The sequence below is a fragment of the Castor canadensis genome, chromosome 2, assembly GCF_047511655.1.
Source record: "Castor canadensis chromosome 2, mCasCan1.hap1v2, whole genome shotgun sequence".
NCBI classification, from domain to species: domain Eukaryota; kingdom Metazoa; phylum Chordata; class Mammalia; order Rodentia; family Castoridae; genus Castor; species Castor canadensis.
The window spans coordinates 121,510,937-121,522,841 of NC_133387.1; the positions used below are offsets into that span (position 1 = coordinate 121,510,937).

General features: G+C 38.4%; 1 pseudogene; it reads right to left on the reverse strand.

Annotated features, from left to right (window-relative positions):
- The window catches only part of LOC141418146 (gamma-tubulin complex component 5-like), a 96,807-nt pseudogene extending 85,403 nt beyond the window's left edge, over window positions 1–11,404 (reverse strand).
- Window positions 11,405–11,905: the final 501 nt, after the last annotated feature.

Consider the following 11,905-nt stretch of genomic DNA (forward strand, 5'->3'; position numbering starts at 1 on the left):
ATTTTTGGGTGTATCCATTGGAACTATTGCTAGAAATGCTTTAGGGGTCACCTAGTATAGAATTGCCTTGAAGAAATTAGAGAAAAGTGTTGTCCTCTGGTTGAACTCACTGCTCTCCTTTTACTCAACATTTTGAGCAGAGTTTTTTTGTTTTTCCTAATCTGCTTGTGAAAAAATATTCCAAAACATTCTTATAAATTCTGATCCCTGTCTAACCAAGGTGACGCAATGTCCAGTGTACTTACTCTGACTCCCATTAGTGCCTACTTTGCTCTTCTTCAGGGTTTATGGAAATGGTCTTCTCCAGGTTCATCAACAGGTTATGTTGCTTCCTTTAAAACTCAGGCCCAAGGTACCACTGTCTCCCCTTCAGTAAATGGTGGGAGTGGACTTGGATGTTGTGTCAGTGAGACTTTTCAATTCTTCCCATACTGTGCTTACAGATGTCTTTAACAAATAGTGCTTTTTTGTTGTTGTTTCTTTGGTGTTACTTGGATTTGAATTCAAGGTCTCACACCAGCTAGGACCACTCCCACTTCAGCACCTCCAAAAGTCACTCTTAGCTGGGATGACAGGCACATTCAACAAAGCCCAGCTTTAATTGAGATGGGATTTCATTACCATTTTGCTCCAGCTCACCTCAGACAACCATCCTCCCAGTCTCCACCTTACAAGTAGCTTGGATTATATGCATAAGTCACCACCCCTGGCTTTCTCCAGATATTCTTAACACTGAGGATTCAACCCTTCATGTCCACTTTATATGGGTCATGCTCATCTTTACTCTGTGTCACTCTCATTGTCAACTTCTTGTGTTCTTGATGCTTCCTGGTGGTAATGTCAGGAAAAGTCATGTGGGATAAGGGGTATCAGTCATCCACTTGGAGTGTTCCCATGTAAAGTGCTCCTGAGCCTCCAGGGACATGCATTGCCTAACCCATGTGAATAATTTGTAGCATACAACTGTCTTTTGTACATCTGGCCTCTCTTTTACTTTCCATTTGCTTTCCAAACCCAGTCAGTACTCAGGCATTGAACTCAGTCACTCTGTCTCCCACTCACCTTCCACAGATGCCAGAGCAATATGCCAACTTGGGAGATAATTGGGGCACAGGGAGAATGTGAATCCTCTGTTTATTTCTCCATGATATGATTTCCTGATGCCATCTGCTTTTCATAGCTGCTTTCTCTCCACTTTCTTCTCATATTTCCAAATTATTTCCAATTTCAACTAACTGGCATAGTAGTAATATTGTATATTATTCCTCCATTTTCCAATATAAGATGTGCAATCAGATAAATAAATGCATATACATTATATGCTCACCTAATGTGAATAATTAAGCATGTAACTAAGTCATACGTATTTTGTGCTGGTTACAGCTGCATTATGTACAATGTGCATATGGGAAATATATCAATTGTTTATGCAAGTTTTATGTTTCCCAGGATTAATCACCCCCAGTTAATTTATCTCATAGGGTTTTCCTTGAACTTTGGTTTGCCTTGGTTTTAAAAGGTCTTCTTTCCAAAAGCACAGCCCATACCCAGTGTCATTTCCTTATGTTGCCTTATTTTCCTGGAGATACTGGGTTTTACTAGTCCTGTTTTTCTTGAATATTTTAATGAATTCGCAGTACCTTTGCCTCTTGGCCATGTTATCATTAGTGGATATGTAAGAAACATTAGCAATCATGAAAATATAATGGTGACCATAGACTTCACCTCCCTTCTTGGACTTTCTTTACTTGATTATGCCCTTATTTCAAAATAAGGGTGTAGATAACAATGGCTGTGGTTTTATTTTCAGAGCTAAATTTGGATGCTTGATTTGAAGTGGAAAACCATGGCAACCTGGTGGGTGATTCCCCCAAAGGTTCCGTTAACCATACATTTGGGTTTCAAGATGGCCTCATTGAGGCCACAAATGTCCTCAAGTGGAAGATTGTCAAGAGAGAACTATTATTCAGCAATTGCAGAATAGTATGCAGATTCCATGAACCAGGCCAGAGGGGTAATCACACCTGTGGCTCTTGGATGTACTTACTCCCTATGACCTTATATAGGGTTGAACTCATTCTCATACTGTGTTTTCTCTTCAAGGTTTGTCCTGTCGAACAGCTGTTAGAATCTCTGTCTTGTTGTACCTCAAATATCCATGGGTTGTTACCTTTTCTGGACCTCAATCTTCTTGTCCTGCTTGTATTGTAAACTGTACTCCTTCCCAGTGCTTCTATCATGATACTTTTGTGCCACAGGTAAGCCCAGTTGGTTATTACCCTTATTGTATGAAGAGCATCTTTTAGCCTGCTAAGAACATATAATTCTCCAGAACCCCATCTTTTTCTTGGTGTTTGCCTGTCTTCCTGGTTACCCAGGCTCTACTGCCTCTTTCCTCTAGAAGCACTCCCTTCATAAGTCACTACTGCAGATTCTGTACTTATGCCTACTTTTGGGAACCAGACCACATCAATCCCCAATTCTTATATTATACATGCACATGAAAACTGTTAAAATTAATGTGAAGAAACCCTAATTACAAAAAAGTAATTTCCACACTACGTTATTGTTTGGAGAAAGTAAGCACCTGGAATCAGTGTTGTCTTCAGCCCCATATCTCCAGCTTTTGCCAGTATTCATGGTTCTATTAGGATTCAGTATCTGTACCTCATGGACTCTGACATTACCTAGAGGATACTAAATGTTACTGTAAAGGGAAGACAGTCCAAAGGAGATGCCAAGGGAAGTACTTCAAAGCTGCATAGATCACGAACAATTTAGGCAGTTCGTGTTCTCTCCTTATTATCTTTTCCAATTTTGAGTCTGAAATACAACCCTATTCAATCTGGAGTTCTGAAAATATGATATCCTTTTATTTAACTAATTTAATGGAAGTGTGTCCAGTTATATCAAAAACCAATAAAATTGATTGTGATCACAGAACAAACTTAGGAAACTTAGGAAATTGTTGTGTAGTTACACTTCTATGCCATTCTAAAGAGCTATTAAAGTACTAAAGTGGGATCTTTTTTGAAGAAGCATTTGGAGACAGAAAAATACAGTGAGGGGAGAGTATAGGAAAACAATCCCTTTCAATTTAGATATTTATGGGTCTAGAAACTGTGACTGTTCCTAGAAATGCTTTATGGGTGACCTGTTGTACAATTTCCTTTAAGAAATTAGAGAAAAGTGTTGATCTCTTTTCGAACTCACTGCTCTCTTTTCACTCCCTTTTTTGGGTTTTTCTGATCTGCTTTGGAAAAACACATGGAAGCTTTCTTGTAAATACTTATTCCTGTCTACCCAAGGTGACACAACATTCAGAGTGCCTTCTGTGGCCTCCATTGGGGACTTGTTTGCTGTTTGTCAATGTTTATGGAAAGAGTTTGTTCCAAGTTTATCAAGAGGTCATGTGGCTTCCTTTAAAGCTCAGGCCCAAGGCATCACTGTCTCATCTTTTTTAAAAGGTGGGACTGGACTTGAATCTTGCACCAGTGGCCCCTTTCAATGCTTCCCACACTGTGCATGAAGATTTCTTTAACAATAGCCTTGTTTTCTTTTTTTGGCATTGCTGACATTTGTACTCAGAGCGTCACACATTTTAGGACCTCTAGCACTTCAGCAACTCTAACAGACAACCTTGGCTGGGATGAAAGGCACAGTCAACAAAGTCCAGCTTAATTGGTTAAGATTGGGTTCTCACTCTCACTCCATTTGCCTCTAGCTCACACTGCTAGTCTGTGCCTCAAAAGTGGCTGGGATTATAGGCTTTGCCCACCTCCCCTGGCTTGCTCCGGATGTCATTAGGACTGAAGTTTTAGCCTTCCATGTCCACTTTATCTGGCTTGTGCTCATATTTCCTCTGGGTCCCTCTCAGTTTGAACACCTGGAGCCTCTGGTGCTGCTTGGTGATAATGTCAGTAGGTGAAGGTCAAATGGGATAATGGGCCACATTCTCCCACTTACAGAGTTCCTGTGAGAAATTCTGAGAATCTGGGGACTTGCAGGCCCTGATTCATGTAAGTTACTTGTAGCATTGAACTGTTTTCTCATCTCTCTGGCCTCTTTTTGCTTTCCATTGGCTTTCCACAATCCAAGTCAATACTCTGCACTTGGATTCAGTCACCCTGTCTCTTGCTACCTTTTCACAGATGGCAGAACAATAAGCCATCTCAGGAGATGTATGGGGAGCAGGTAGAGTGTGAATCATCAGCTTTTTGCTCCATGTTATGATTTTTCCTGGTGTTTAACAGGTCATATTTTCACAGCATCTTCTTTTCCATTTTTTCTCATATTTCTAATTTTTTTCTAGTTTCAACTCTCTAGAATAGTAATTGTGATATTATATATAATCCTTCCAGTTTCCAATGTAAAAATTTGTGCTGTCAGACAGTTAAGTGTACATACCCTATATACTCTTCAGATGTGAATAATGAAACTTGTATGTAGAAAACCAACATTATATGTGGCAAGTGTTTTATATGTATTGTGCATTTGGAAACACATCAAATATTTGAGCAATCCTTGTCAATTTCTTAGGATTAATCTCCCCCAGTTCTTTTCTTTGATATGGTTTTTCCCATACTTGCTTTTGCTTGATTTTTAAAAACTCTTCCTTTTTGAAAGCACAGCCTTATGTGGTGTCATTTCCTTGTCTTGTCTTATACTCTTAGAAGATACTGGGTTTTACTAATCCTGTTTTCCTTGAACATTTTACTAAAATGGAAGTACCTTTCCCTACTGTCAATTTTATTTTTACAGAATATGTAAGAAACATCTTCATAATGAAAATTTCAGATTTGTCTATAGGCTTCATGCCCCCGTTGGACTTTCATGTCCCAGCCTTCTTTTTTTTTTGGCTGATGGTGTCCTCATATCCCAATAATGGTGAGATAGCAATGGCTATGGTTTTATTTTCAGAGCTAAATTTGGATACTTGCTTTGAAATGAAAACACCTGCCCAGATACTGAATGATGATCCTGAAGGCTCACGATCTACACATGGGATTCACGATGGCCTCATTGATGCCAGAAATGTCCTGAAATGAAAGATTATCAAAAGACTACTATTGTTCAGCAAGTGCAGAATAGAATGCAGATTCCCTGGATCAGCATACAGAGGTAGTCACACCTGTAGCTCTTGGATGCACTTACTCCTTACGATTCTCTATGTAGGTTTGACCTCATTTTCCTACTGTGTTTTCTTTTTAAGGTATGTTCTGTCCCATAGCTGATGTAACCTAGGTATGTCCTTACCTTGAATGTCTATGAAATGCTACCCTGTCAAATCCTCCATCTTTATCTTATGTTTGTATTGTGAACTCTGCTTCTCCCCAGTGCTGCTGTCCTGATCCTTTAATGGCCACAGGTAAGCCCAGCCAGTTATTATCCTCATTATAAGAAGAGCATCATTTAAGATTCTTAGTGCATGCAGTTTCCCAGAACCTCATGACTTTTTTTGGCTTTTTCCCTTTTCAAGTTTCCCAGGTCCACTGCTTCTTTCTTCTGGGTCCATATCCTTTAAAATTACTTGTTCAGTTTTTCTTCTTGTGCCTTCTTCAGGGAACAAGACCACCTCAATCCCTAATTCTTAAATTGGACATGCACATGAGTAGGTGCTCTGATTTTTTGGATTTAGGGGGGAAGAACGTACGGACCTGGAATCATTTTTTCTTCAGTTCAATGTATACAGTCCTGTGTCCATGTTCATGTTTTTTTTAGGACACAGTGTCTGTATTCCATTGACTGTTACATTAACTAGAGGATATTAAATAGCAATTTGAAGGGACAATCATCCAAAATGAGATGCCAATAGCAGAACTTCGCAAGTGCAAAGGTCATGAAATTCTTAGGCAGTCTGTGTTCTGTCCTTCACAATGCAAATGAATATGAAAATTGAGAAAATGAGGCCATTTTTTAAAACTGACTTAATGGAAAATGGAGTCCAATCCCAGGTACATGACAACCTTATATGATTAATTGACAATACAAGATAAGTTCTGCATTATTTTATGGACATTAACCTTAATCTGTTTCATTTTGTCATAGGGGTAATTTACATTCAATTCTTTTCTAATTAGATCTATTAACAAAAAGTGTCTTTAAAAATAAGGATAATTGAAAAAAAATTTTTATTTAAATTTAAAATTCTTACAAAAGTTATTTAAAAATGCAAGTCACAAAGTTAACAAGCAAAAAGGATATAGATAGGTATTGAGTGTGTATTTTGGGGAAAAGTTAAAGGAAAAAAGGAATGTTTTTAGATGAGAAGGGCTTTTGTAAAGAAGGGTTTGTCCTAAAGGTTGTTTCAAATATGGAGAGAAGTGATAAGGACAAACCATCAGATGGTTTAGTATGTTGTATGAAGGTCTGAGTAAGTTTTTAAAGTGTAAAATAAAATACTTTGGTGTGTGATAAAGTTAAAGTTGGCTATAATCTAAGAGTTGCCTAAAAGATTTTTTAGGGTCATGTCAAACTAAAATCTAATTCTCTATGTCCATAAAATGACAAGGCTATCTTAATATTATTCTGCTCTGAGTAACATCTGCAGAAAACTGTTATTTGGATAGATTTTATCAAAGTAATTATTTCTGTTTTCTATTGATTTTGTCAAGCTTTAGTACTACTACATCAGAGATCATTTATGTATTTGCTCATATAAAGGTCTCTTAAATGACCATATTATAACGGTGTTCTGTGTCTATACTTTATCTAAATATGATACAAACATTTACAAAGTTTAAAGTGTCAGTTTATGTAAAATGAGTGAAAGCTCTATTTTACCCAAAAGCGTTACATTTAAACGACCAGCTGAAGTTGTTTATCCAAAAGCATTGCATCTAAACCTTTGACATATAAAATGCTTAATGAAATGTTTGGCAGGTGTGCTGTTTATAATCAGTATCACTCAGAAAAACCTTGCCATTTGAGCAATCCTATTACTTAAAACCTGGCCTATACTAGTTTTAGTCAAATAAGTGTCACTTTATATGTATAAAATGTAACTAGACATAAAAAAATAAGGCTAGTTGGGATCACAGGCATTGGCTTCCTAACTTGAAGAGATCTAAAGTTAATGATGCTAGACTTTTACAAGCTTGTGTCCACATGTTCCTAATTGTAACAAGGAGCATTAGTGATGTTTTAATACTATCAGTCATAAATATTCTCCTAAAAATACAGTCTGCAATGGAAATAACTACATGTTCTGACAATTCCCAAACTAACTTTCAGAATTTTAAATATGGCTATTCTGTCTTTTCATTCTCAGTCTGAGTCCTTCTTCAGAGCATTTGCAATTACCCAATACCTATTTTCAATTGAGTTCAGCCTTCTAAATATTTTTGGATTTTTTCTAAACCTTTAACTGTTGCCTGTTGACATTATGCAGCATTTTTATATTGTCAGGATATCATCTATAGTCCAGCCAGAACTAACAATGTATGCCAGATAAGCCCATTTCTTCTAAACTTTTTTGCTGTATTTAATTTGGCAAGATTGGCCTTATTGTAGCTCCAGATAAGGTACAAAAACAATCTCCCTTTTCACAGTTGTGACAGCTTATTGAGGGATGGACTATGCACCCTCAAAAAATAGAAATCTGTAAAGATAATACAAAACATTAAATTATTTAAAAAAATTATTGGATGATATAAATTGGCTACATCCTGCCTTAAAACTTAACCACCTGTGAACTGTCTCCTCTCTTTAAAATTTTACAAGGAGACACTCAAACATCTTCAACCAGATATCTCACACCAGAAGGTCATACGGCCCTGGCTAAGGTTGAACAACCTATTCATAATTCACAGAGAACTCATGTTGATTATTCTCAACCAATACAGCTTCTTATTTTACCTACTACAAGTCTACTCACAGGACTTCTTTGACACACTTAGGGAGTACTAGAGTGGTTATATTTACCTCACTCCCCTGCTAGAGTCATTACTCTTTACCATAATATGGTAGCAAAATTAAAGTCTATGGGACATTTTTGCACCATACAACTGCTAGGACTAGAGCCATCCCTTATTTACAACATAATTTTAGAGCTCATAAAATGGTTATGAACAATCCTCATTACTATAGTACTGAGAAATAAGAAAAAATAGCTACGAACAAAGGCTGGGCAGACTGGTTCATGCTTGTAGCAATACCAGCTATTTGGTAGAAAGAAATCAGGAGGTTCACAGTTCTAATCCAGGGAAGGCAAAAAGTTAGTGAGGCCTGGGCTGGTGATATGGCTCTAATAGTAGACTGCCTGCCTAGCAGTTACAAGGCCCTGAGATCAAACACCAATACTACAAAATAAAATCCCAAAAGTTAGCAAGAACCCATCTCAACCAGTAAGCTCAGCATGTTATTGTGTGCCTGTATTCTTATCTGTGTCCCAAGTCCCACCACCCCAAAAATAATCCCATCTGTGTGTCATGGCCTAGGGAGGAGGATCAAGGTCTGAGGGCCCATCCTGGGTAAAAACTCAAAAGACCATATCTGAAAAATAACTAAAAGAAAAAAGGGCTAGGAGTGTGGCTCAAGGGGTAGAGCACCTACCAAGCAAGTAAGAGACCCTGACTTCAAACACCACTATTATCAAAAATTTTAAAAAAGGTAAGAACAGAATCTGAGAATGCATTGCCTGCCTAGCATAGTCAAGGAACTGGGTTCAATCCCCAGCACTGGAAAAAAAGAGTAAAAATTAAATGAAAAACTATTCTTACATTCTTCATACTTGCAGGCACACTTAATTTTGAATTTCAAACTCATTTTTTAAACCAACTCATTAGGAAACAAAACTGAGGATATTCAAAATAATAATCATGTGCAGTAAAGGAAATTCCAAAGAATTCTAACAATGTTTGGAGAAATGAAAACATAACAGCCTCAAAGGATACATTCTTCAAATACCACTATTTGATTGACTGGCTTCTAATGGATTCATTAATAATCCAGAGGAACTGTAACAGCACAATTATGTCAATTGAAAGAAATGACTTCAAATTATTGACTTTTGAAAAGCACCTGACCCAGTGACTCAGGCAGACACAGTATGAATTTGTTGATTAAGTAAACATGTGATGACCTCAAATCCAGATCAAGCTTTTTGGCTGTCAATTTGCTCAGTATATCAAAATGCTGTCAAAAAAATACAGTTATAAATACGATTTTGAACAATGCTGTATCACTTGGTCTCAGGAACAATCACTTTTATCTGCCAATCTTTTTTTTCTGTTTTGTAACAAAGCATAACCCAGGTAAATATTATCTTCAATGTCAGTGCTCTTAGGCATTTTTATGCTGTGAAGCCCATCATCTTTTCCATTTTTTGTGATATCATCTAAGTATTTATAAAATGCAGGCTCTTTTTTGTGAAAAAAGGAAAGAAAATTTGAAAACCAGTGATAGAAAGTACTGTATACTCACGTTGTTGATTCACATCTAAATTCCACTTGTATACTTGCATCAGAGTGAATTCTTTTACTGTTCAAATGCTTCTCTCCCAGTACCATTCCTCTTGCCAAATTATATCACTAATCACTCCCACAACTATTTTGATTTATGGCTTCAAAATATTACTTCTTGGGTCAGCGATGTAGCTCAGTTGTAGAACACTTGCCCAGTATGTGCAAATGTCCTGGGTTTAATCCTCAGAACAGAGGGGGGAAAGTATGTGAATGTGTATATATATTCTTTATTACAGTTTTCATTCTTTTCCAATTTTGCTAAAATAAGTATATATTACTCATAGAGAAGAAAAATATTTCATCTCTTGTAATATCTTTGTCTGAAATCTACTTTCTAGGTACAGGAGTTTTTTTTAAGACCCTGAAAATTTACATTTGGCTAGCCTTACTCAGTCTGTTTCTCTTTGAAGTGTTAATGAAATTTGAACTCAGGGCCTCACACATGGTAGCCAGGCACTTTAACTGCTTGAGCCACTCTAGCAGCCTATACTCTCTGTACTTTCTGCTCCCATCTCTTCCTTTCAAGTAATTAAGGTCTCTAAATTCCATCACTCCATCTCTATAAATAATTCAAAATACCCCAGCAGTGAGCTGCCTAAGACTCTCTGAGCTGTCTCTCCCTCTCCTAAGAGTTATTTCAGTGGAAAAATCAGAAACCACTTCCAAAAATGATTTCTGCTCAAAGATTGTAATTCTTGTCCAACCAAAGTTCCTAATATCTAGATATCCAGTTGCAAGGTTAAATTAGCTTCCTCTTATCTGTCAGAGCACCATAGACATTTGGCAATAAAACTTACTCTTTAAGACCAAATATCTTCTTTCTGGTAAAAGCTTCAGTGGCTGAACATTTATTGACTATAGGCAATGATAGAAGTAGTGCATTACAGTGAGGCAGATTTCACGTGAGTGAGCAACAAATTGTAAGATTTATTAATTAAAACCTGGGTTTAGTGGTGCATACCTATAATGTCAGCAATTGGGCAGCTGAGGTAGGAGGCCAGCCTGGGCTGAGATCTTGTCTCAAAAAACCAAAACTAAGCTGGTGGCGTGGTTCAAGTGGTAGAGCACTTGCCTAGCATGCATGAAGCCCTAGATTCAATTCCCAATAATTAAAAGAATAAATAAAGTTGTGTTAAAAATCAAAACTCCAATATCACTAACTTGACTAGGTAAGTTCTTAAGTACACTGACTCCCTAGTGCCACAAACAAAAGTATTGAGCAAATGTGATTTTTAAAAGATGCATCTATTTACAAGTACACCATGACAGTGAACTTGCAGAATCTTAAATCAACACTTGACAACTAAGTTCTTGTGCATAATAAGGTGAGCTTCAAAACTTCTTCTAGACTGAAATAATGCTCACCCTTTTCTGTCCTCTCAGAGCTCGGTAGTCCTTGTCTTCCTGGAGGAATTTCTCACATTGAAGGCAGTCAGCACACTTAGAAATGACAGTTCTCATTTTAAATGTCCACGCTGACTTCTCAGGTCTTCAGAAGAATCCATCCTGCAGAATATGATCTGAAGATTTTCTAGAATGATTCCCTAAAAAAGCAAGTATTAGAAAGTTATTCCAACTACTAACAATTATTTCAGATAATACCCAATTTTCCTCAAAACATTCTCATTTTGTTCCTCATAATCTCTTCACATTCAACCTAAGAATTTTCTGAAAACCAATGTGACTTACACCACAATTTCTACTTTCAACCAAAACCATCCAAATCATAGTACTGTATTTGTAGCCCTGGGCAACACAGTGACAAACCTGATCTCAAAACAGCGTCTAGAGGCACCGACAGTGGCCCTGGTCACAGAACTGCTCTCCAGGACAGCAGTGCAGTGGGAGCCTAGCCAGGGCTCATTGAGCCTCAGACCAGCTCGGCAGGAAGATGCAGCAGTTTCAGGGCAGGAGGAGAAGATGTGAGTCACAGTCCCCATGTCACTGGCCAAGGGCACCAAGGTGTGGGGTGACGCCTTCCACCTGATTGTGCCCCAAAGCACAGAGTTCATGAGTTTCAAGGTGGAGCTCTGCAGCTTCTGCACCAAGACCACCAGCTCTCTATGTGTGCTACTGCAAGGTCATCCATGGCTGTGCTTCCTCTGGAGTCTGGGGCCCGACCCCGTGACGTTATACACTGCTAGCCTGAACCCCGCTGCTCACAGCCAGATGCACTGCACACCTGACCCCCTGACCCCCACCGCCCTGCGCACCGCCCTGGACAGGAGAATGCACCATGGATAGGAGGAGGGGCCACCCTGGGAGGCCCAAGCCTTGCTTCTGCTCAGGCCGTGTGCTGTACCGAGTCTGGAGGGCCACCACCCAAAGTTGATCAACTTCCCCACCTTCTCAGTCTGCTGGCTTGTGGGGAGAGTGGCGCCTGGCAGTGGAGCAAAAACAAAGCACCAAGTCTGTGAGTGGGTGTGGAGTCTGTGCTGAGG